This window comes from Myotis davidii, unplaced genomic scaffold (genome assembly GCF_000327345.1).
Source record: "Myotis davidii unplaced genomic scaffold, ASM32734v1 scaffold59, whole genome shotgun sequence".
NCBI classification, from domain to species: domain Eukaryota; kingdom Metazoa; phylum Chordata; class Mammalia; order Chiroptera; family Vespertilionidae; genus Myotis; species Myotis davidii.
This window is the reverse complement of record NW_006293001.1, coordinates 5,683,485-5,697,388: the sequence shown is the minus strand read 5'-3', so window position 1 is coordinate 5,697,388 and position 13,904 is coordinate 5,683,485. Positions and strand designations below refer to the sequence as shown.

The window sequence follows — 13,904 nt, the reverse complement described above, 5'->3', positions numbered from 1 at the left end:
GTGTGGGGAGGGAGGGCAGGGGTGGGTTGGGAACTGGGAGGAGGGGAATTATGGGGGGAAAAAAGAGGAACAAATGTAATAATCTGAACAATAAAGATTTAATTAAAAAAAAAAGAAGTGTCAAAAAAATATATATATATATATTTTAAAAAAAGAATTAAGAAAGATATGACTTAGTGGCTCAGATGAGCAGTTAAAGTCAGAAAATCTAATGAGTGTGAGGGCTGGAAAGGTTATTTGTTCCTTTTGAGGGGAAATAATTTAGAAAAATGTTAGAAGAGGAGGAAAGGTCAACGTGCTTCCCAAAGCAATGTGGTTACTTAATTTTACCTAGAACCACCTCTGTCTCTAGACTTCCCAATTATTTTATAACTAGTAGCCCAGTGCACAAAATTCGTGCACTGGGGGGGGGGGGCGGGGTGATCCCCCAGCCTGGCCTATGCCCTGTCACAGTGTGGGAGCCCTGTGATCCACCGCCCCAAAGAGGTAGGCCAGAGCCAGGGGAGACCTGCGGACCCCAGGCCGGGCTGTGGTGGAGGCCTGTGGACCTCCAGGGGCAGGACCGCAGCAGAAGCCTCCCTCTGTGCATGCCTGCCTAACCCCCGGCACCGACGCACAGAGAGGGAGACCTCCGCTGCGGCCCCGCCCCTGTTCCCGCTGCAAGGCCCTACCCACACGAGCCTGCTGCTCATGCAGCCTACTGATCAGCCATTATTGTGATGGTGTCTCGACCAATTTGCATATTACTCTAATATTAGATAGATTGTGGAGGCCATCTTACAAGCTAGGTCTCAAATAGGATCAGTTCAGATACATTGTACCACTCTGTGGTGTTCCTTTTTTAAAATAACGTTAGCAATGAAAAAGTACATTTTCCTTTATCACCCCAGAGGGCTAAAGGAATACATTTTTAATTTGGTAGATAAGAACAAATATATGGATAGTGACCACTAGCAAGGATTTACTTATTTGTAGGAAAATGAAGGCAAAGAATTAATAATTATTTTACCCACCGTCCTGCCTAAAGTTTCTTATTCAAGGTTTTTTAAATGTCAAATACACAGCCACTACCTGCTACAGCCAGGGTTCTAGGACCCTGGATCTGGGTTAACCCTGTTTGAAAGCCAGACAATCTCCAACTTAAAAAGTCATTTGGTGACCTAATATGACCATTATTTGGTTGACGAGATTGCTCTTATTTTTAACTGACTTAAGAAAGCTTTAGAATAATTGCTTGTAAAGACTGAGAACTGTTGATAGATTTTTAAAAAATATTGATATACCTTAAGTTTTTAAGGAAACAGGAAACTATTTACAGGAAACTATTTGGAAAATTTTCCTTAGCTGTTATGAAATCTATGTAAATAAGTTGTGCATGAATTTGCTCCTATTTATGCTTTTAGTTTCTGGTGACCTTGAAGAATCTTGCACTAAGTCATTAGAGAAAGGCTGAACTATATAATTAGACACCTGAGTAAACACAGAGAAAGGGTAGGGGAGAAATATCCCAAAGCATAATAGACACTTGTTGGAAGAGAGAGACTCATCCTCATTTGTGTTTGCCAATCTGATTTCACTGTCGTGTACTCTGGTTGTAGTACTAAAATTTCAATGCTACAATTATTTCCATGGCCACAGTTGGTGAGATCAGGCAGGAGAAGCTAAAATGTGGGAGTTTAAGATGCTACCCCTATTCAGATGTCTGCAGTAATAGGTGGGAAAGGAGAGCGACTGAGAAAACAGTTACTGCAATGTCCTTGATCGAGACGGTTCCATCCACATATCAAGCAAAAGAAATCCTAAACAATTTTAAGAGTCACCCTAAAACACAGAATGCTGTTGAGAATACATGGCTGGAAGAAACTGTTAGCAAATAGCGAAGTACATATGGCTTATTTATATTTTTTGGCACTAAAGATTATGATATTTGTTAGAAGTCAAAAGTTTTAGAATTCTATTCAGAATCCTTTAACAGGGTTCTGTGTTTCCCAGATTTTCTTTATCTGATGAGAATACTGTATTATTACTACTCCTATATACAATGATTCTTTTTGAAAGCTATATTAAATAATTTTCTCAATACTGCTTCTAATATGAAGAATTAGTTACCCATGGATGTGGATTGATTACCAGATGTTAATAGGTAAAAATTAGAGTAAGAGTGGGGACAGGAAATTGAAGCTAGTGATAGATGCCAAATAAAGGTGAATAAAAGCAAAAGGAGATTGAATAGTCCTTGGAATTTGGAGGGGAAAGTAGGACATGGTGGAGAGTCAGAGGGGGACCGAGGGAACTCCCCGAAGATGGACATTTTTGTGACTTGAGAAATCTGGCATTGATTTTTATCAGGAATTTATTAGTCACAGAAAGAGTCAGAGGTAGGGAAGTGAACCTGGGTTATAATATCTATGGAGAAATGCTCATCCCAAAGGTCAGAGAATTTGGTACATCTTCCTTTGTGTTGAGAGGCAAATGGGAAGAATTGCTTTAATATGAACTTGTGTTGTTATCTGGATCCCCTAAGTAAAAGCACATCCATCGCCCTGGCCAGTTTGGTCCAAGGACTAAAGGGTCTCAATCCTGGTCAAGGGCATGTACCTCAGTTGCAGGTTCAATCCTCAGGGCCAGTTGGGTGCGTGCGGAAGAAAACCAATCAATGTGTCTCTCTCACATCAATGTCTCTCTCTCTCTCTCTCTTTCTCTCTCTCTCTCTCTCTCACTGTCTTTCCCTTTCCCTTCCACTCTCTAAAAATCAATGGAAAAGATATCCTTGGGTGAGGATTAATAACAACAACAAAAATAGCACATGGGTTAATTTGAAGTTTAAGATCTGAGAGGCTGGAGCTAGAAAAGGCTTAGGAGACAAAAGCAATCTGCATTGTTACCACTCATTTGCCTTTACGTATAGGAAAGTGGTGACGTGTAATGCTGTAAAACTTAGACTAGGCTAATCATTAAATTTTCTTAGGGAGATTTAAAAAAATAGAGTCCCAGGAATCACTGGAATGGAGAAGAGGGTGAAGCTAGTTGCTTGAACACCTGCTTTCACCAATTCTTAAATAGTTCTTCAGCAAGCTAATTAATTTCTCGGAGCCATATTTTCCTACCTGTAACAGGGGATTTTGAGTAGCTGTTTTACAGTGTTAGAATATGCACTGCAGGTGCTCTCCTAGTAATCGTTAACTTCTACATTCTCCATGGATACCTATTATGTACTCCAGATGCCTTGCATTATAGCTAAAACAAAACAAAAACAATTTTCTACAATCTTGGCCGAGAGTATAATTTAGCCAGATTAGTATAAAGGAGGGCTATGAATTAGGAGTGAGAGACCAGACACTCTATTTGCACTTTGAGGCATTGAATGGATGACAGCAGCACAGAAAACTAGGGGAGATAAGGTCTTCAGAGGATGCCCTTGCTGAATGAGCATGACTAGAAGGACAGTGTCAGGTGATCCTGTGTTGCCAAAAGCCCACCTCAAACTCCATGGGGATGCTGGGGCTCCCTAAGAAGTCTCTAGAAGCCCAGTTTTACCTAAAGCAATCTGAGGAGACTTGTAGGGTGAGTTCCCTCACTTGTCAAGTGACCTTGTGTTGCCAAAATGCCACCTCACACTCCGGGAAGGAGTGTCAATTGATTAACACCATATATGCAATTTTGTAACCTAGGATTTTTCTACTTATAACATGAGCATGTTTCCTTCTCATTAAATAACTTTCAAAACTATGTGTTTTTGTCTTATTTGAGTTTTATTTTTGTGCTTAAGGCTACATAGCATTTTATTGAGTAGCCATGCCATAATGTCAACTAATACTTTAAAGGAGATGTGTGGGTTTTTTAAAGTATTTATTATTACAAATCATCATATATTAATTTTTTCTTTCATGTTGTCTTTGTGTATACCTCTGATATATCTTTAGGATGAATTCTAAAAGTGGAATTACTGAGCTTTCAATACACATTGCTAAATTACCTGGCAGAAAGTTTCTACCAATTTACATATTTAATGGTGGATTGGCATATCACATTATCATATACTTGCCATTATTATTGACATTGCTATTTTTAAACAGTTCTGTTATTTTTTCAGATACAAATGCACATATAGTGTTTACTATGTGCCAGGAACTTTCTAGCACATAGTAAACACTATATGTGCATTTGTATCTGAAAATCTTGTATATAAGATTCCTGACCCTCTAAGGTGCATGTTTTTTATAATCCCAAGATTACACATACGGTAAGATATCACTCCCATGATTCCGGACACCTTTTATGGCAAAGGAAATCTTCATATGTAAGTAAGGTCCCAAATCAGTGACCTGTTAGATTGTCCAGGTGGGCCTGGCCTATTCACATGAACACGTTAAATCTAAGGGTCAGATATGAAGGGTGAGAAGGGTTCAGTGCAAGACCCTGTGGCTGACTTTGACAATGGAAGGGGCCACAGTCCCATGACCAAAAGGAACTGAATTTTGTTCAAAAGAGCTTAGAAGTAGATTTTCCTCCAGAGTGACCAGACAAAAGTTCAGTTGAGCTGACCATAATTTCAGCCATGTGAAACTCTGAGCAAAGAACTTTGCTACACTGTGCAGGACCTATAGCACTATACACTAATAAGTGGGTATCATATTAAGTTGCTAAGTTTGTGGTAATTTGTTACCCAGCAGTGGAAAACTAATACAACATATATCAACTCATGTAATCTTCATCATGCCCATATGGTTCATTCCATTTTCAGATTAAAAACTGAAGCACAGAAAAGTTAGATAATGAGGCCGAGTTCATAGAGCTAATAGCTACAAGCAGCATTCGAACTAAGGCATTCTGGCATTTGATGAGCATACTTTTAATCAGCACATTCTTCCTTGATTCTTGACTCTTCACCACTAGAATTGCCTCCACAATTCTAATATCTCATGCAATACTAACTTAACCAGTCAGATGATGCCCAATGATCTAACTGTAGAAATATGGAAAAAAAAATAGAAAAACTAGCCAATATAGAAAAATTTTTGTTTTTATTTTGTTTGGGTTTTTTTGTAATTCCTTAGTGAGAAATAATATTTAGGAAGCTATTGAAAACCTTCAGGATTATTTTGCTTCTCCCATTCTTGGCTTATAAACAAAAAGGATGACTAGCAATAACAACTAAAATTGCATGCAATTCCTACACCCAAATTCTGTGGTAAAAAATGTTCTATACCGACCTATCAATCTTTACAATATCGCACAGTTAGATAGCTGATTTTATAGAAAAGGAAACTGGCTCAGATAGTTTAAATAACTTGTCCAAATTTACACCAGCAGTAAGATGCCATGTCTGGAGCTGAACTACAGTCTGTATGATTGCAAAGTCCATTACACATTCCATCAATCATTATGCTGCACCACCTACAGAACTAATAGGTAAGCCAAGTTACAAGACCCCATTAGCTCAGAGAAAGCATTTTTAGAAACAGGCATGCTGGCTGGGTGACTGAATCATCCATTTAAAGAGTATAAATGTATACCACAGTACAGTTCCCATATAAATGAACTGAACACATTTGTGATATATTAGCAATCACTCTTTTTCGTCAGACTCCCAGATATCAAATCAGGGCATATATCCACTTTTTTTTTTTTATCAGTTCTACCTGGCTGCGGTAGACACTTCTTCATGTCCCATATTATCTGCTTACATTTACCTTTACCTTCTGACATATTAAACTCCAGTGAAATAGCTGTATTAACTCTCAGCATATACTCTTGGCTTCTTTGTACCTGATTCAGGATTGTTATTTGCCAAGCATTATGGCTTGGAATTGTTCATCAGAACACAATATAAATGGCAGAAGAGCAGAACAATATTTCTGAACAATTTTAATCAAAGGTGTGGGGATTCAATAAATAAGAGTATATATATATATATATATATGAACTCAGAGACAGGTAAAATACATATTACTATATTTTCTTTTTTTAAATATGTTTTTATTGATTTCAGAGAAAGAAAGGGAGATTGAGAGAAAGACAGAAACATCAATGATGAGAGAGAATCATTGACTGGCTGTCTTCTGCATGCTCCCTACTGGGGACAGATCCTGCAACCCAGATATGTGCCTGGACCAGGATTTGAACCATTACCTCCTGGTTCATGGGTCGATGTTCAACCACTGAGCAACACCAACTGGACAATATCACTGCGTTATTTAACATTTATATTACAAGTTAATATAAAAATTATAATTAGTATACAATCAATCCATGGATGTACTATTGGATGACCGGTGTGTATATGTATATTAGAAACAGAATAGTGGTATTACAAAATAGCACAGTGCAGAGAGTCATGAAATGTGGACAAAATTCCCTGTAAAGTAGGAGAGCTCAAATGGAGTACATACAATAAAAAGTCTGCAATACAAAATTTTCCATGGCCTAATGACATCTAAGTGACATGGAAGTTGTCACTTTGAAGAGCATTAACAGAGAAGCACATGAAAGGAAGGGACTATCTTAGAATGTAATGAGTGGCTGACATTGGGAGGGCATAAGAAAAGGGTAAGATGACTGACAAGATTATTCACTCATTTATTCAGTCAGCAAAGCAATTTGGGACCACATAACATGTATCAGACATTATATTAGGTGCTGCTGATGCAAAGAAAAAGAAGCTGCTAGTACTGAGAATTAGATTGAGATCGCTGAATAAAAGATTGTAGAGAGGTCAAGGAAGTGCCTGTAATGACCACACAAAAGGGCCATGGGAAAGGCCTCAGGTGACCCTGAGGCTGCTCTCATTGGCGCTGCCCATAAGATGCGTGAAGATCTCTGAATATAGAAGCTTATCCTAGAGTCCTCAAGCTCAGAGTTACCCATGTGACTCAGTCCTAGGAGACTTCAGGGACCAGCATGAGAGTCCACTCGTGGCCCTTTACTGATTCAGATCATAGTGGCCAAACAATCTAACATTTGAAATATGAGCTTTATGAGTTTCAAAAAAGAAATTTTGAGGAAGCAAAGCAAGAATTTTTTTAAAATAACATTTGAAAGCCTTCCCCATCATCCTTCTGCTCTAATATTCTGACAGCAGTACAACCAGTATAACCTGGGTGAGGATGAATGACAAATATTGATTTTCTGTGGCCAACCTAAGTGGGATAGAAAAGGAAATGAAAATCTTTGTAAATAGATTCAGGAGTCCTGTTTAGGAAATTATTTGTGTCATTTATTAAATGTAATGTGATATATCCACAACATGACAACTAACTATATCAACACTTACTAGAAAACAAAGCTGCAATGCATTTTTCACATTGACAACATACTCACAGAAGGTCAAGGGCACTATGACAGTAAGTCAAAGCGATCAGGCTCACAGAATACCAAGGGGAGCGTTCTGCACATCTCCAAATTTCCTGTGTTGCTATGCATTGGGAATCATCTGGCCACGCCATGATTTTTCACTTTTCAAAGTCCTCCTAAACTCTGCTTTTCTTTCATCAGTAATTAATGCATTAGATCCAAATATAATGAGTGTCTGTCATTGGGAGGGTATAAGAAAAGGGTAGGATGACTGAGCCTGTGTTTGGCTGTTGTGATTTTGCCTAAGCAAATTATCTGGCTTCCCACTAAAAAATCACTGTGAAACTGCATCTTACTTCCTTCATAGGAAAATGAACAATCCAGGAAGGAATTATCTCTACCGGCCACTCCCATGCTCTTAGGGTAATGAAAGGCTAAAATATCCAAAGGAAAATAATGAAAATCAAATGAGTATTTGCCAAATAACTTTATAAACTTTATAGTCATTATATAAAGATATAAACATTTACATAAGAATTACTTTTACCTGGTGGTTGATGTTTTTGTTTAAAATAATATTGTTGTAAATGTGCATGTGAGTCAGGAGAAATATAGTAATATATTGTATGCACCACCCTTTGTTGTTATACTGAAAGATATGTTAAGCGCTTGACCTAACTAGAATACAAGACTCTTTGGAAATAAATCATATGGCTACTATTTACTTTTTTAGCCATGAGACTAAAATGAATGGCAAATTTGATCTCATGTCAAGTGCATCTCTTGCTAAAGCGTGATCCTTAGAATTAGTATTGACATTTTTCAAGGTCATCATAATCTTGAATTAAATGCTTCATAAGCTACACTGAGTCTGTAGTCTCATAGTGTGTGTATTCAACAATTTTCATGTCAAACTAGTTAGTCTAATATAACTGAGATCAAAACAATTGACAGAAATCCAATGATCTGTCAACTGATTCAAGGAGATGTGTGAAACATCCAAATGTGATCGTTAGCTTGATAATTAAATGCATTACTTGCTTCTTGATTCACAAAATGGTAAATAAAGAGTAATAGTGCTGCTCTGAGCCAATCCCCATTCTATACTTAACATAAGCCCTATATTATATTATTAGGTAGTAAATATGTACTAAGTCAAAAATAACTTCTGATCAATATTTTTCAATTATGACCTACCATAGTACAATTGTTAATGTGCCTTTTCGTTAGTTTGTACCTTGACTACATAACAGTGTGAAACCTGACCGAAGCTTTCCACCTTGGTATAATTTCTGTTTCTTTTAAATCCCAGCCTTCCATTTCCAGTAATGTAGGGTTACTTGCCAGACTAGCATATTTTCATTATAGATATTAAGTTATCTAGCTATATTACAGAGGAAGCTATTAATATTTCATTTTCCTGAATACATTTTGTGAAACTTAAAAGACCGTTGTAAATTCACATATGAATATGGCAAGCTACTTCTAGCAAATAGAGAAGCATAAAGCAGTAAAGAGATACTACTAATAAACAGTAATTAAAAAATATCTGCAGTTAAGAGTAAGACTATGAAATGCATTATTTTCAGGAGCTTAAAATATACTTGATAATTTTGATTGTGCCTTAAAATGAGGATTCTTTGCACAGGTTGCATAATCCATTTACTAGCCTAATTTGTCAGCATATTCTTTAATGTCATCTGTATTTATGCTGAAAGTACTGCCACTAAAGTGTTTTGCTCATGTTAATTGATAAAAACTGAATACTTCCCTTTATACGATCTCTTTTTAAAATATAACATACTTACATACCAAATTCATTTAACTTTAAGTAATGTATTGGCCAAATACTAAATACATTAAAGCATGGTTTAATTACATGATACTTTATTTGCTACATTGCTGACACTAAATCTAAGAGGCTAAGTTTAATATTATGAAAATAAAGTGTTATGTCAAAAACAACTGACAAAAGAGAAAATAGAGTTAGAAATCTCATCAAAATTACAATAAAATAGGAAAAAAGTAATAATTTTATGATAATTTTCTTTCCTCACCAAATAACTGAGAGAATAACAATGTATAATGAAAGTGTTTTAATTTAAAAAATTGCCTAGGGTAAAATATGACAATAAAGAAAAGTTAGATAAAATAAATTTTTATTTCCGTAAAAGCAAAAGGCTTCTAATAAAACAAAAAGAGCACATATGAATTTATAATTTCTATTAAGTTTCAAATATATTACCTTAATAACAAAAAATCGTCTTAGGTGCTGTTTAATAATATTAAACCACTTTTAGATTGTTGCAATGTGTAATTTTTTATATATTAAATGGATCACAAAGGTAAAGAAATAACTGCATTAATGAAACATGGTCTGAATATTTAAGTTAAAAAAATTCTCAATCTAATACGCCTCCACTTCAGCTCGCTTTCTCTCTCTCTCTCTCTCTCTCTCTCTCTCTCTCTCTCAGTCTCTGCAGTAAAGACTACCATAGTTATCTCATGGAGATAGCTCACACCGGCATCTGCCAGTGGTAACAGCAGATGCTTATTGAGAAAGGGTTTATCTACATTTCATCCCAAATATGTGAACCATTACGGAAATTATAAAAAGCAGCAACAATACACTGGTTTTATTCAGAACCTTTCCCTTAGTGATTATTAAAAGGATGATATTTTTAGCCAAAGAAAGCAACATGCATCTGCAGCAGCTGGTTTCCAAGGAAACAGAATAATTTAAAAGCATGTGGAACTCTGCTCTCTCATTTTCATCAACTCTCCTTCATTCCTAGAGTTAGCTTTACTTGGAATTTTTAATTGCCAAAAAATATAACTGCCTTGGCTTATTTTCTCTAACACATATCAGGCAGTGAATATCTGGTCTTATATGTCATCCAAAATTCCAACCTAGGGGGTAGATTAATTTCTATTATCATTTTGTTTTAAAAACCATGATCAAAAGAATCAATAATGAGAAACATAGCAACGGGTCAGTACCATACGATAATTTTTGAAATCTAGAAATAGTTTAACATAAACCATGCAAGAGTGTTTGCTTGGGTCAATATGACACTTAAGTATGTAAACATATTACTCTCTGTATTTAGTACATTTAGGGAGTTTAAGATAGTTCTCCATTCATTTAGATAATTGTTACCCAATAGTCAGTAGTTTCCCTCCCCTTTTTAAAAATTTTGCAAGAAATGTTGTTTTTGTCTGATATTTAAAAATAAAACTTATCTTTTAAATTACAAAAAGCAAAAACAGGACCCCCCCAAAACCTTAGATATTATTTATATTCATTCCTATTAGTTTGTGATTCTTTAAGAAAAAGTATTTTAAAAATATATTACTTCATTGAAATGATGTAATCAATTACATCATTGAAAGACTTTTATTTTGTTATTACAATCAACAAGTATTAATTAATTGCCAATGGACCCAGGTCAGTAATAACCTTCCTTTAAAAAAGCTCAGTGTTTCAAAGGTTACCCCACCCTATTGACCTATATTTATGAATTAAGAAAAGAATAAAATAAAATAACTTGGAGTAAAATTTTTCAATGTATTTACTGTAAGTGTGTCAGTCTACATATCTGGAACTTTCCTATTTTCCCTAAATAGGGGGGTGGGGGGGAAGACAATATTAACATATATAAGCCACTGATAAAGTAAAATCTTAACTTTTGAGCTTTAAAAAAAATATTGTCTAGAAGTATTCCCAACAACATGAATACTATGATGGAATTCTTATCCAGATATATTTTATTGATAAATGAAACTAGCAATGAAACTGGGCTATTATGATGTAATTTTTTTGGTAATGTTTAATTTTTCCCAAATAGGTTTCTGTGCTTTTAAAATGAAAGCAGTCCCATGCATATTGACAAGTATAGAGTTTACATATAACATACACTTACAATTTACTAAATAAAATGATGCAACTACTCAATAGCATAAGATTTATCAATAAAGAAAGTTAAAATAATTAAAATGCACATAAATCACTCATTCTAAGTTAGGGCTGAAAGGGTCTACAGCCAGCAAAAATTATTTTTCTAAGCCATTCGCTATATTGTAAATATTAGAAGACACCACATGAAATTATACATTGTATATTTAGAGAAAGGTCCATTTTCCCAGGACCTGTGGAATTTCCCGAGCTCTCCTTTGATTCCTAACAACATAAGCTTAAGCAAAAGCAAAAAAGGCACACGATGACTCATTTTACCAATTAATTTTGCTTCAGGAACGCATGCCTAGAAAGTTACCCAGGATAAGACATGCCTCCGGTGTTATCCGCTAAGGGCTCTGCAGGGAGAAAGAACAACTCACTACAAAGCTCCCTCAAGCAATGAAAAGGACATACTTCCAGGAAATGTCTTCAGAATGACTTCCATATTACAAAATTCTCTTAGTGGGAATTGAGAAGCATTTTCTTTTGAATAAAAATGACATTTTATCTTCTTGTTTGTCCTTACCTGTAAATATGGTTTCTGTACTCCTGCTCCGTCAGATCAGACTGAAGGCTTCACTCCTCCCTCTTCTATCCATCAGGCAGCAGCCAACCAATAACAAAAGCCAGATCCTGGCATTCTCTGGTTCCTGCTCCGCTCTGTTTCCCTCCCTGACTCCCTCCCACCCCCACTCTTTTGGAAGACAAATCCTTGCAGCTGGGAGAGAGAAAGGAAGTGGAGAAAAAGAATATGGAGAAGAAAGGAATAATGAGATGAAAGATATTTCAAAGAACAGCTCCTGTGAAAAATATCTGTAGGTGAACCCAGCTGAAGTAAAATATCTCGCTTTGGATTTAGGAAAACAGGGTCAATCAATCCTCACTCAGCTGAAATCAAAGCAAAACACAGTGAAACTGAGGTAAATTGCCTATTAATTCAGCTCCCGCTGTTTTTCCCAGTGAAAAAATTTATCCCCTCATTGCACATTTTGATATGCAGATAGACCAGGTTGAGGCTGAACATCAAGATAATATTATGCATATAGAGTCTTGCAAAGAGATAAAATTAAACTGACTTGAGACCTTGTACATTGATAGATCATACTATTTGCATTGCAACCTCTGTTTGGCACTGTTTCCATTTAAAACCAGTGTCAAAGCCTAATCAGTATGAAAAATATATGTTATCCTGAATGTTAGAATATTCAAATATTTCAAAATTGTGTGGTTTGCATTCCTTCATATTTCTTAAGTGTTGGCATCAATTTGTCTATGTAAATAATGGAGCTTGTTAAAGATTAAAAAGGAATCAGCACTTAGTTGCCATGTCTCAAAGTGACTAATTAAACTCCAATTTTATTCTAGTAACCTTGGGCAAAATCATTTCATGTCTGAACTAGAAAGCATAACATGTGTAAAAGAACAATGGGGGAAAACATCACATTAGAATTCTTTAAGGCAACAAAACAAATTCATCCACAGCTTAAAGGATGTTAGGTGGAGACTATCAAAGAATTCAAAATATCTATCTCTATCTCTCTCTATCTCTATCTCCATCTCCATCTCCACCTCCACCTCCATATCCATATCCATATCTATATCTATCTAAATTATATATCTATATTTATATCATTATCCATATTTATATATCTATCTACATTTACACAGTATAATCTTAACTAGAGGTCTAGTGCACAAAATTTGTGCACGGTGGGGTGGGTTAGGGGTCCCTCAGCCCAGCCTGAACCCTCTCACAATCCAGGACGGCTGGCTTCTAACTGCTCGCCTGCCTGCCTGATCACCCCTAACCGCCTCTGCCTTGGCTCCTGCCACTGCATCTTCATCTAAAAGGACATCCGGAATAACATCCAGAAGGTTGTTCTGCTATTCAGTCTAATTAGCATATTATGCTTTTATTATTATAGATATTCAAAATATAATACAAACCATAATTCTTTATGATAAAGGGAACTATTAATTGAGCTTCTGCTTCTCAAGGTAGTCTGATAATGTTTTCTTGTGGAGATGTAAATTAAACAATGGATGTTATTTCTATCTTAGAGGTATCTACTACCTACCTGAGACATTTATAGGCTTTGCAACTTAATTTCCTAAATAAGTAATATGGAAATAAGACTAAGAGAAAAAAGGAGAGAAATAGCAAGGAAATATTCTTTATTTCCAAGAGTAACTGTCATGAGGGTAAATATTGATAGTCTAGAAATAACTGTATGAGAGTTTAGGGGTGTCAATACTGTTAGGAGGAGAGTGGCTGGTAACTTCACCTGAAACTGACTGTAGATAGAAGGGTAATGATTTTTACTGTGTGCGCAGTTATTTGGAGTAGCTTTGGAAGGCTCTGCTTGAGATAAGGGGAAAGTTAAACCATCCCTTATTTCCATCCTAAGTCCTCTGCCTTAGAAAATGTTTTTAAAGGCCCAGTTGTCCTACAGCTAGGAATAGCTGAAAATATCCCTAGAACAACATTTCTAAAAGTGGGGGCCTGGGTTATCTGCATCAGAATCATTGCTGGGAAGCAAGTTAAAAATGCAGATCTGCCCTGCTGGTGTGGCTCAGTGGTTAAGCATCAACCTATGAACCAGGAGGTCACAGTTCAATTCCTAGTCAGGCACATGCCGGGTGTGTGGGCTTG

The 13,904-nt window shown here is 36.1% G+C and overlaps 1 protein-coding gene across 1 annotated transcript in view; it reads right to left on the bottom strand.

Annotated features, from left to right (window-relative positions):
* Positions 1-11,847, bottom strand: part of CSRNP3 (cysteine-serine-rich nuclear protein 3) — a 173,412-nt gene extending 161,565 nt beyond the window's left edge. Inside the window, exon 1 of the mRNA XM_006766499.1 lies at positions 11,778-11,847. The gene's annotated coding sequence lies outside the window, so the exon portion shown is untranslated. The remainder of the gene's footprint in view (positions 1-11,777) is intronic.
* Positions 11,848-13,904: the final 2,057 nt, after the last annotated feature.